We start from the raw sequence: 11,385 nt of genomic DNA, 5'->3' as shown, positions 1-11,385 counted from the left end.
ATGGGGATGGACGGCGCCGGCAGGCGGCCACTATGCCAGATTATTTCAGAGACTTCCTTTTTTAATTGCTCAGCAATGAGGTTGTGGGAGATAAGGATGAACAAGGCAAGACCTTACCTGTAAATGTGGAGAAATGTGCGGATCTTTTTTATAAAATTGTCGTAGTTTGCTTTCTATCCGTCAGATATAGATCGGGCGGTCTATATTACAAGATGGCAGGCACGCCATCATCATCAACTCGGCTTTTTTATAAGAGTAGAGATTGACATGGTGAGCATTGTGTGAGAACTCCCCCAGATGTCATTGCATTCTATACCCCCAGCTCCCTTTTCACGATGTCATTTTCACGGTTGAAAAACTGAACCACCGTCGTTAATGCAGGAACCATCGATCGATTGATCCGTGATCCCTGCTTCTCCTTTGCAGCGGCAGTCTGTAGGAAGCTTCGATGCATGAAGAAAACGGCCGACTACGCGTGAAACACTTGTCCCTTTTTCAACTTGTGAGACACTTTTCTCTTCTTCAACTTGTGAGGCACTTTTCTTTCCTTGGCAACGCACGAGTCATGCATCCCTCCTCCGCCCGTCGGCTGTGGATTAGTCTCGCTCGCACAACAGCACAGGTGCACGCGGTCGTCCGGCGCTGGAATCTCCAAATCAGCACTCGACCGGGTGCGTGCGGGTGCTCGCGCTTTACGTACAAGTGGCAGGCAGGACTATTCCGGTGCGAGTGCTATTGCGTTCGGGGAGTTGATCCGGTCCGGACCCAAGTGGCCGGAAACCATTGGTCACAAGTCAAACTTCTCAAACGAGAAAGGTCACAAATCGGGACTAGTCACAAACCATTAGTCTTGCTAAGCGCTGTCATAGGCAGGTCCCACTTGTGTCTTTTGTAATGAGCATGAGAATCGAAAGTATCCTTCTAATCTCAAGCTCCGAAACTGATGGCACCTTGCTAGCTGACGGTTTTCAGCTCTGTTTCCAAAGGCCTATTTTAATCGTTTGCATTGATGCATTCTACACTAGTGTGTGTTCAAAGAAAAGCATATCCGTGGGAAAACATTTAGTTTAAACCGGATAATTTTCTGTCTCGGTAAGCCGCCTCGTACGTACGCCACGTGCCCCCCAGTCCATCGCTTTTTCCTCCCACCTTATCCCTTCCGGCTCCTCCTCCTCCACTCGTCCCCCTCCTCATCTTCTTCCTTCCTTTTTTCTCCTCCACCTGCTGCTGCAAGGAAGAGCCGACGCCGGCTAAATCCACATCAACCATGGAGAAGCTCCCACCTGGGCGGGGCGTGGGGGTGGGGGGGAGGGGGATGGACGACGAAGCATCCGCCCTCGGCGTCGCATCCGTCGTCACCACCGCGTGCTGCGTCGCCCCATTCCCCGTCGGCATCATGCTGCGTCATAGCATCCGCCCGTCGCCGCCGCGTGCTTTGTCGCATCAACCGCATTGCCGTCGTGCTGCGATGGAGCACCGCCGAGCCGGAGGGGGCGCTGTAGTGAAGCTTCACCGGAGGCCCTTGGGTGCTGCCATGGAGCTTCGGCAAGGGTAGTCGGTGCTACAGCGGAGCTCCAGCAAGCGGTGGGGCGCTGCAGTGAAGCTCCGCCGGCGGGGCCGTCGGGTGCTGCTATGAAGCTCGTCGTGTCGGTGCGGGCTGCAGTGAAACATCACCGACGGCGTCGAGTGCTGCTATGGAGCATCGATGGACCGCCGCCGCGCCGGCGTCGGTGCTGCAGTGAAGCATCGCCGGCGCGTCGGGTGCTGTGATGGAGCGCCGTGGGGGAGGGGCAGTGGGGGCGTTGAAACTTCGTCGATGCCGTGCGGCACTGCCATGGACTGCTGCGTCCTGCCTGGTGCGTTGGCTGATCCTGCGGCTGGGGAGCGGACAGCTCCGGGGGCGACTTAACTTTGTAACAAATCAACCGGATGATTTGTAGCACCCGCCGCGTGCATATGCGTGTAGCAGTGCTCCGAACGTGAATTCCACTTGATTCGGAAACAAAATAACCGTGTATTCCACTTGACGTTCATCAGTCAGCTATAAGCGATCAACCATGCAACTGATAAGTCGGTCTCCGCGCTGCACCGTGCTGCGCTACTGGCTCGCTTGTTGTCTTACTTTCTTAATGGAAAGTAGTACTAGTAGTACTTATATTAGAATTAAAGAAAGTTCACCACGTAGCTAGCTGTTCAAACCATTGACATATGGAAGTCAGAGGTGCAGCATTGCCATCTTTGGAGACTTGATTTGTATTTGCTGCTAACTGATCCTTCTTATTTTTGGTGACTTGCATGAACAAGTGCGCTTGCAGATAGTGGTCGCAGTACGCAAGTACAGATGAATAAATAATCGGATAAATAGGCATGCGGATTAGGGACAGCTAAAGATTTAGGGCAGGGCTAATATCGACCGAAGGATTAGTCACAAGACCAGAGTATAAACAAACCACACAAAAACTAGAAAAGTCACAATTATTAGACTCAAAGTAAACAAGTAGGACGGGTTTTCTTTAGTCAAGTACACTCTTTCATAAATTGTGGGCAGAAAATATCTTGGACCAAGTCTTTCCTGTACAGAACTTGTCTTTTCCAATAGATTACACAATACTAATAACTAATTCTCAAACACAACAAAGTTATGTACTTAGGCCCTTTTCAACGCTTCACGGTGTGCAGGTCTAAGAATGCCACATAGGCAAAAGTTTAATTTGGTAAAGCAATTAAGGAGAAGAGATAGCTCCCCGTAAAAAAAAGTAGAGATGGCACTTTGATGACATCAGGCCTCTTCCAATGCATGGATGCTTAGATGAGGTGCTAAGTGCATTAAAAATCTTAGCAACTAGTCTTCCCAATGCATAGGTGCTTAGCTTTTGTAGCTAAGCCTTTCTCATGAAATTGTTTAATAATTAAACTCCTTCATGTATTGGTTGATAGTCACTTTACATAGGTTCACGTGCTTAGCACCGTTTCTTCCTGGGGTCACTATAATGCTATCTATCCTCTTTAATTGCTTTGCCACATCACTTTTTTGTCTATATGGCATCCTTAGCACTTGTACACCTTGGAGCACTGGGGTGGGCTTCAGAATCGATGTCAAGCGTACAGACCTAAGCAAAATGTCTACCAACAAATCCATGAATGAGTTTAGTTACTAAAAATTAATGAAGGGAGCTTAGCTATAACAACAAGCACACATGCATTGCAGAGACGATATTTGCTTAGATCAAGGAGATATTAGTTGCTAAGCCTTCTAATACACTTAGCCCCTCACCTAAGCACCAGTGCAATGAAAAAAGGCCTTACCAGATACTCCCTTCATCCAAATATATAGGGCGTAATACAGTTTTTGAGATTACATTTGACCACGGCTTGTAGTCCACTTCTCTTTTCTTTCCTCTCCTTTCTCTGCCAACAAGGCGCAAATCTGATGTGGCATCTCTTATAGAAAACAAGGAACAGGAAAATAAAAACAAAAACCAGGTAAAAACAACTGAAATGAAAAGGAAAAGAAAGGAATTGAACGTTCCATAAGCTTCAGACGACCGTCGTGTGTGCACCTGAAACATCGCTTACCCGTCACTCGCCAGCAGCTGAATAGGCGAAGAAATGGAAAAAATAAGGTGTAGGATAACAGGGAATTCAGTTTCTTTTTTTGGAAGCACGGCTTACCATATCAGCAGCAGAAGCCGAAGAGTAGGTTGAACAGAAAGATGATGCCACACACGAATGCGGGCAAAATGTTCGCGATCATGTCCACGAGCGCCTGGTGGCGTGCTGTCCCCTCGTCGTCCCCACGCTGACAGTATCTGTGCGCTAGGTATTTGAAGAGTATCCAGAGACAAACTAGGAGTGCCAAGATACCGCCAAGAACGATGCCAATGATCTTCAGACGCGATACGTGGAGAAGAAGCCTGCAGTTGTTAAGTTAGATAAATACATAGTGAGTTCTTTCTCCGGCGAGATGCAACTGTCGAACCTGGTGTCGATCGATGACCGATGCAAAGTAAAGGTCAGCGTACCTGTATCAGTCGAAGGTGGCAGACGTGGAGAGTGGCGGAGGACGAAAAAATTAGGTGGGGCATATTCTAAAGGAAGTAGGGGGCTTATGCCCCCCCCCCCCTCCTATGGAAATCAAAGTAGTTCATACACACTAAAATGCACTCAAATGTTTTTACACCCGCTGGAGGAGGAAGAGTGGCGCCTGGGGTGGGACGCGGCTCCACCGCGACCGGTGGAGGGAGTGTGCCGGCCGCCGAAGGCGGTGGGCTATGGACGCACGAGTTGAGGTCCTCGCGTAGAAGACGGACGCGCATCCCGCACGCGGTTGGATCACCACTTCTAGTAGAGACAGAGATGAGGTTGGTTTGGACTTGGGAGTTAGACTGAGGAGGACATGGTCCATGGCCAGAGAAAATGTGGTGCCACGGATCAATAAGGTGGTGCAAGGCTTAATCAAAGGGAAGGCCGTGCCGCCGATCAGCGAGGCACCCAGACTCGAAGCACCACCGGGCTTGGCCGCCCCCGGCGCCGGTCACCGCCCTCGCCACCGGTTGCCGCCCTCGCCGCCGGTGGCCACCTGTGTTTCATGCTGGCTCGGCGCATGCAGCAACGTGTGCGCCGGTTGCAGCTCCCCCGGCGATGGTCACAACTCCGCTGCGACGGTCGGAGCTGCGGCGGCGAAGATCACCAGACGTGCGCCCTCGAAGACGAGCTCATGTCTGAACCGAGGCAAGGCTTGAACCATCGCACACCCTCTGTGTTGCAAATGTTGTTAAAAAAGCTTCAACCCCTGGATGGAAAAGCTTCAAGCCCTAGATGAAAAAGCTTCAACTGGCACTGCGATTCACGAGGAGATACAACCGCTGACGCAAAATGCTTCAACCTTAGATGAAAAAAGTTTCAACCAGATGATAGAGAGAGCTTTAACCAAGGGCTGCTCAAAACAAAAAAAAGTTTCAATCGTTTACACAAAAGCTTCAACCGTGGATGGAAAAAGCTTCAACCGTGTATGAAAAAGTTTCAATCGTTAAGAAAGAAAGCTCCAACCTGACATTGCAACCAGAGAAAAGTTATGTGTTGTAGCAAAACATGACGCCGGTCATAGCAAAATGCTATGCCGGTTGTAGCAAAAATCTATGCCGGTTGAAGCATGTAGCAAAACTGTAGCGTTTTGTCATCTTCTTCCACCTCCAGCCGTCGCTGGTTGAAGCTCAGCCGTAGCGGGCAGTCGACTGGTTCCAGCAAAAAAGATGCCGGATGTAGCAAAAAATTGCTTGTCCAGCAAAGAAGACTTTGATGGAAGCATTTTTGGGTGCTACTTCCAGCAAAACACTGCGCCGGTTCCAGCAATCCTAATCCCTGGTTGTAGCAAAAGAACATCATGGCCGTCGCCCGCTAGTTGTAGTCGCCGTGCAAGTCGTGAACATTAGCGTCTTCGGTTGTAGCAAAACTCGACGCCAATGGTAGCACGGCAAAATGCAGGTTGTAGCAAAACTGGACGCCGGTTGCAGCTCCTGGTCGTAGGTTGCAGCTATCTGCTGTCGCCGGCCACAAGCTTGCCGTCGTTGGTTGCAACACGTCAGTCCGATAGTTGTAGCTTTTTTTGTTGCCGGTCGTACCTTTCGCGGCGTGGGTTGCAACTTTTCTGATCTCCCAGTTGCAGTTGTTTGTCGTCATCGGCCAAACTACACCGCCGAAAGATTGTAGCAAATAGAGACGCCGGATGTAGCAAAAAAATGATATAGTTGTAGCAAAAACCAGCTGTGTTTCCAACTCGCTTATCGGTTGCAGCAAAAAACAGTTGTGGTTCCAGCTATGGATTTCGCCAGTTGAAGCAAAACAAAATGATGGCTCCAGCATCATTGTCCGCTCGTTGGCGACGCAACCTTCACCGTGGTCATCCATGGAGGCTCGTCGGCACGACTCGGCATGGTTCCCCCGGCGCGGTCCCAGCACCTCCATCGCGGCGCCCCGATACAGTCCATAGCAGCTTGTTGGAGCCCCAGTCGCAGTCCGCCCCGAACTCATAAGCCATGGCCGCCCTGACCTTGAGCTCGTAGGCCATAGCGCATGGGAGCAGCACTCCCCATGGAGGAGGTGCAACTGTGGGGTGTGAAGGGAGGAATGCTCAGAGCTGCCTGGTGCTATGGCGGAGGAGGCGAGCGATGGAGAAGGAAGAAGGAGATGTGTTGCAGATAAGGAAAGGGGTGAGCTGTTTCTGGCCGCATGATTGCGATCCATCTCGCGGCTTGCGTGAGACCGGCGTAACGGTTCGGCCGGTGCCCCGGCTGGAAACGTTTCCCATAATAAAACACACAGACTTGAGAAGTTGTTGATACTTTTAGTAGAAATTCTGAAGCAAAAATAATGCAGTTTCATGGAATGAACTGAATGTCCAATCAAAATTGATTTTGATTTTGGGCGTGCACATATATACAAATTGAAGGACCAAACTTCCAGTGGTGCAACATCAACGAAGATCACGTGCACATGTGGGATTGCATGCATGCATGATCACCCATTTCTCGTTGACAAAGAGGTCGTGTATGTATATACAGGAAGATCAAGTCCTTCATGTAGTATATAAATATATTTATTTTTACCAATGATTACTACCAGACTTTATTAATCAATTAAGACGTTCAACCAAATCAAAGAAACAAGAGCAAAAGTGACAAGCAAAGAAAATTGAACTAGTAGTAAGTGTTCCCTCCCACCCGCGCTCCCTTAGGACAAGGAAGAAACACCAAACCAAAGCAGCATCTCTTGGGTTGTGTACCTCTTCATGAAATACATAGATGGATTTACACTCCATTAGCATTACGGGCTGTCGATGATCCCCTGGCGTCATCCTTTTTATCTGCCCAAAACAGCGACACATGATTTTATCACCGGTTACTAGAAAAACACATTTCTTCACAAAAGAATTATCGACCAAATATTAAGTTTGCACACTGAATTGGCTAAGATAGCACTACCACTTGATAGACACAAGGATCAGTCCTGAGCATTATCAACCAAATACCACAAAAGAAGTTGTTGCTAACCAGAACTAGCTGGCTTGTCTATGCAACGCAAACGAGTAGTAGCAAACCATAACACAAGATTCTAAAATACATAGGCAATCCATACTGGTTGGCTTGTCTATGCAATGCAAACCAGTACTAGGAAACCAGAACTAGCTGGGTAGTTTTCTGATAATCGACACTACAGAGGCAATCCGTACTTGAGAGTTGAAAGTAACACCATGGCACTTGTTGACAGAGTGAAAAACGGGCATCTGTATGTACACAACAAGCCATCTTTTATCTGTCAAAAGTCGTGAGCTCAGGGATAAAGAAACACCTCATGGAACAAAGAAACCAGACCTGCACATAATAGGTAGCAAGCAAACTAAGCATTGCTATCTACCCCCTCCATCCGGAAATACTTGTCCTAGAAATGAATAAAATGGATGTATATAACTAAAATAAGTCTAGATACATCCATTTCTAGGACAAGTATTTCCAGATGGAGGGAGTATATATCTATCAATCAAGCCTCTGCAGATTCCATTCATAAATAACAAAGAAAGCACACAAAGATGGGAAGATGTTGATACAGACAGTAGAAACTGAAGCAAAAAACGGTGCAGATTCATGGAATGAACTGAACGTCCAGTGTAAACTGAAGGACCAAAACTTCCAGTGTACGTGTAGTTTGTATATGCATATCAGCTAGCTAGTATATATAGGACCTCTCCTCTCTGAAGGAAGGAAGAAAGGAAGATTCAGTTTTCTCGTCACACATATATAGCTAATGTGGTTGTAAAGAAGAAAGTTGCAGTTTTCTTGTGACGCTCTATCTAGGTGATGTGGTGCAGCAAGCAAATTGGATGGCCATGGACACCCATGAAAGGGAGATACCAAACTCCAGTAAAAAACATACCCATGCAAAAAACATACTCAAGATGTTGCTACTGTTGTCAACTCCCTGCATGCTCTTGCTTGTCTAGTGGTGAGCACAAGCGGCAGCACACAAACATGACTGCAACCACGGCGCACGCAGCACGACACCCAACTAACGGAGAAGAGGAGAAAGGAAGTGAAGTGGCTTACGAAAGCGAGCATCTTCCCCTTGCTCTTGATTTTGCGTGGGGGTGCAAGGAGACCCTGCCTCTGCCTCCTTCCCCTTCCTATGGTCCTGCAGACTGTCAGGAGGGAGGCCGTCATCAAGGTCCACCGCTCAGAAATAGGTGGACGGAATCGACCCGATGCGGCCGGCCTCCATCGCGCTGCAAATTTCATAAATAAATAATAAAACACACGAAGTTGAAAAGATGTTGACACATAGTGGAAATTCTGAAGTAGAAAGCGGTGCAGATTCATCATGGAATAAACTGAACATCGAAGTAAATTTAATTTTGATTTTAGTCATGCACTTGTATAAAAATTGAAGGACCAAAGAACCAGTGGTATATATCCTGTAGGTACAACTTGCAGATGCATATCAGCTGGCTATGATAGGACCTGACCTCTCATCTCATCTCTGAATAAAGAAAGCTTCAGTTTTTTTACTCACCTAGTGTGGTTGAGAAGAATCAGTTCTCTTGTCATACTCTAGGTAATATGGTGTAGCGAGCAAATATGATGGCTCCCAAAGATAAATTTCCAAGTACAAGTTACATTGATTCATCACGTAAGCAAAAATGACTAAAAAATGGCATTGGTTAATAACTAATTAATCGTTCCACATTGCTCTGGCCAGGGAACTTTGGAAACATAAGTGTGTACATGTAGATTGAAAAGAGAGGAGATAGATGGCCACAGGATGGGGACTTGTTTTGGATGTTTCATAAAAAAACGAGCGTGTGTATATCTGTATGTTACTAATCAGTTCGTTAAGTAACAGCAAGCTAATACAGGAAGAAAGCATCAGTTTTCACACACCTAAGCAATATGGTGACAGCCAGAGCACATCATGAGAGGGAGAGGGAGCAGAGACATACCTTGATGAGGTCCAAATCAAGCCGGCTACGGTAGGAGCAGTGTGAGAATGGAGCCGTCTCTATCAACTTCAAGGTAGAGTGCCGCCCTTTTCCCTTCAAGGTAGAATGGCGAACCATGAGACAACAGGCAGTGAAAAGTGGACAGTGCTCAACTCGACTCGACATTACCACCATGCTGGTTAGTGCAATCAACTTATAGTATCATAATAGACCCAAATCCCGACTAGCTACAGGAGCATGCTGTCATGTTATTAACTAGTGAGCATCTTTAGCATCTCTTGAGAAACCAGAAAAAGAACTGGCCGAATGGAACACAAATCACAAGCCAGTCATGTTTGTAAGCATGAAGAGAAAATGGTCCGTGTAACTAGTGTATTTATATCAACAACAAAAAAGTCGACAGTAGCATCCTGAGTGTTTCTTTCTTCTCTTCAATTTAAGAAAACAGAGATGTACCGGAAAGGATAAAAGATTCTCATTGCGGCTTAACAGGGACCACCATGACAGTATTTGTAGCATGAAAAAAGACACGACCATTGGAGTTTATTTAGATGCGGAGATCAACGGACTGGAATAGCCTTTATTTAGGATATCTCTTATCTAGTACTCCCTCCGTAAAAAATATATGACATTTTTGCTGTTCAAATTGAACTGCAAAAACGTCTTATATTTTGGTTAAGAGGTAGTACTAGATAAGAGATGCACATAGAAATATCTACACTGTCCTAGCCAGACCACAAACTTGCAAAGCTCAACTCTAACATGAACATGTATAAGCCCTACGTTTAGTAACCAAAAAAGACCAGCTTTCCTCCTCCATAATAACAAGACTACATAATTGTGCAAACAAGGCAAATCCAACATTGGACTAACTACAACTATTATAGAGAAGGTACCAAATTAATCACGGCATATGCATATCTAGAAAAAAGTCTGCACATGACACAACGACTATTGTTACTTGATTATTACAAAATAATCTATTAGACTCATTTTTCAGCGATACGAATTTGCATACAACATCTTGTTTAGGAAAAAAATCTGCACAGAATAGTAGCTGTTGTTACTTGGAGAGTATAATATGTAATGAACTATATTGTTGCAGAAATCAGTCAAGGAAAATTGTCAAAAGTATCTCACACTTGCTGTTGCAGAAATCAGTCAAGGAAAATTGTCAAAAACACCTTACAATAAAATAATAGCCTCCCATATAAACCATCGTCAGACTAACACCACATCATTAGACTAATATGAATCTAAAAAATGTTGAGAGGAGAAACACTTGCATGCTTTAGGTCAGTAGAGAGATGAATGAATACCTTGGATCCAGAAGCTGCTGCAGACGGGGAAGCTCCAGGGTGCGGGCCGTGGTCGTACGGGACCTGCAGCTACCTGATGGAGCTTGTGCACCCCAGGGCAGGAACGAGACCTTGGTGAGGCAGCTCTGATAATGCCCACAGATTCTAATAATGTTCGCGAATTCAAAAAATGCTCACTAATTCAAAAAAAATTGGTATTCAAATATTGTTCTTGAATTAAAAAAAATCACGACTTCATAAGGAATTATGGATTTGAAAAAAATATTCATGAATTTGTTTTTTGTTCAAATAGGATAAAATTTAAAAGTTGACAAAGTTTTACATTTGTCAACATTATTTGAAATAATGAATAGTTTTTTAAAATTCTGAGCATTTTTGGGGGCAACAAGTACATTTTTAGGAACATTTGATTAGTTTTAAATTTTCAAACATTTTTTGAAATACACAATCAAATTTTGAAATCCTGAACATGTTTTGTAGTTTCAAGAAAATTATGAATTTCTGAAGAAAAGAAGAAAAAACAGAAAAATAATAAAAACAAACCAAATAATAAAAACATTCGTAAAGCCAGCACCATTTTATTAGGGGTGTAAAGCTAGTAGTTGGTTCACGCTCGCTACGATATAGGCTGGGCCAATAGAGCGTTGTAACTGGTGATCGCTACAGACCTACAGTATGATACATATCATTTGCAGGTGAGACATAGCTCCGCGCCTACGAGTCCTCCTAATCGGCGCCTTAAGCACCCAAAGGATTCACTGGCGCTCTTGCGTACCCCTAGCATGTCGTCACCCATTAGGTAGCGATCGCGCTGCTTTTTCGCTCGCATTTGGGTCTTAATTGCTTGATCGCTAGGTCGCTGGGTTGATTGCTAGTGTTTTCTTCCCTTGTGAGCATGAGTGAAAAAAAACAGTTGTTTTGAAAAACCGGTTTCGATTTCATATTAATTTGGAAAGATCAAATTTCAAAAAAATATTGTGTATTTGAAAAAACTTAGGGAATTTTGAAACAATTCAGAGTTTTTTTAGAAGTTTATGAATTTTAACAAACTCAGACATTTGAGAAAAAGTTTTTGAA

At 45.4% G+C, this 11,385-nt stretch overlaps 1 long non-coding RNA gene across 1 annotated transcript; it reads right to left on the bottom strand.

Moving 5' to 3' along the window:
* Positions 1 to 6,586: 6,586 nt before the first annotated feature.
* On the bottom strand, positions 6,587 to 10,504 carry LOC123493506 (uncharacterized). Its single transcript, XR_006662012.2, has 2 exons — positions 8,100 to 10,504; positions 6,587 to 6,862 (listed from the first exon to the last, which is right to left on the bottom strand). It is a non-coding gene; the product is annotated as an uncharacterized lncRNA (long non-coding RNA).
* Between the last annotated feature and the right edge of the window lie 881 nt (positions 10,505 to 11,385).

Source organism: Aegilops tauschii, chromosome 4 (assembly GCF_002575655.3).
Source record: "Aegilops tauschii subsp. strangulata cultivar AL8/78 chromosome 4, Aet v6.0, whole genome shotgun sequence".
Taxonomy (NCBI): domain Eukaryota; kingdom Viridiplantae; phylum Streptophyta; class Magnoliopsida; order Poales; family Poaceae; genus Aegilops; species Aegilops tauschii.
Note: the sequence above shows the minus strand (reverse complement) of the source record. Positions and strands in the feature narration are given on the sequence as shown.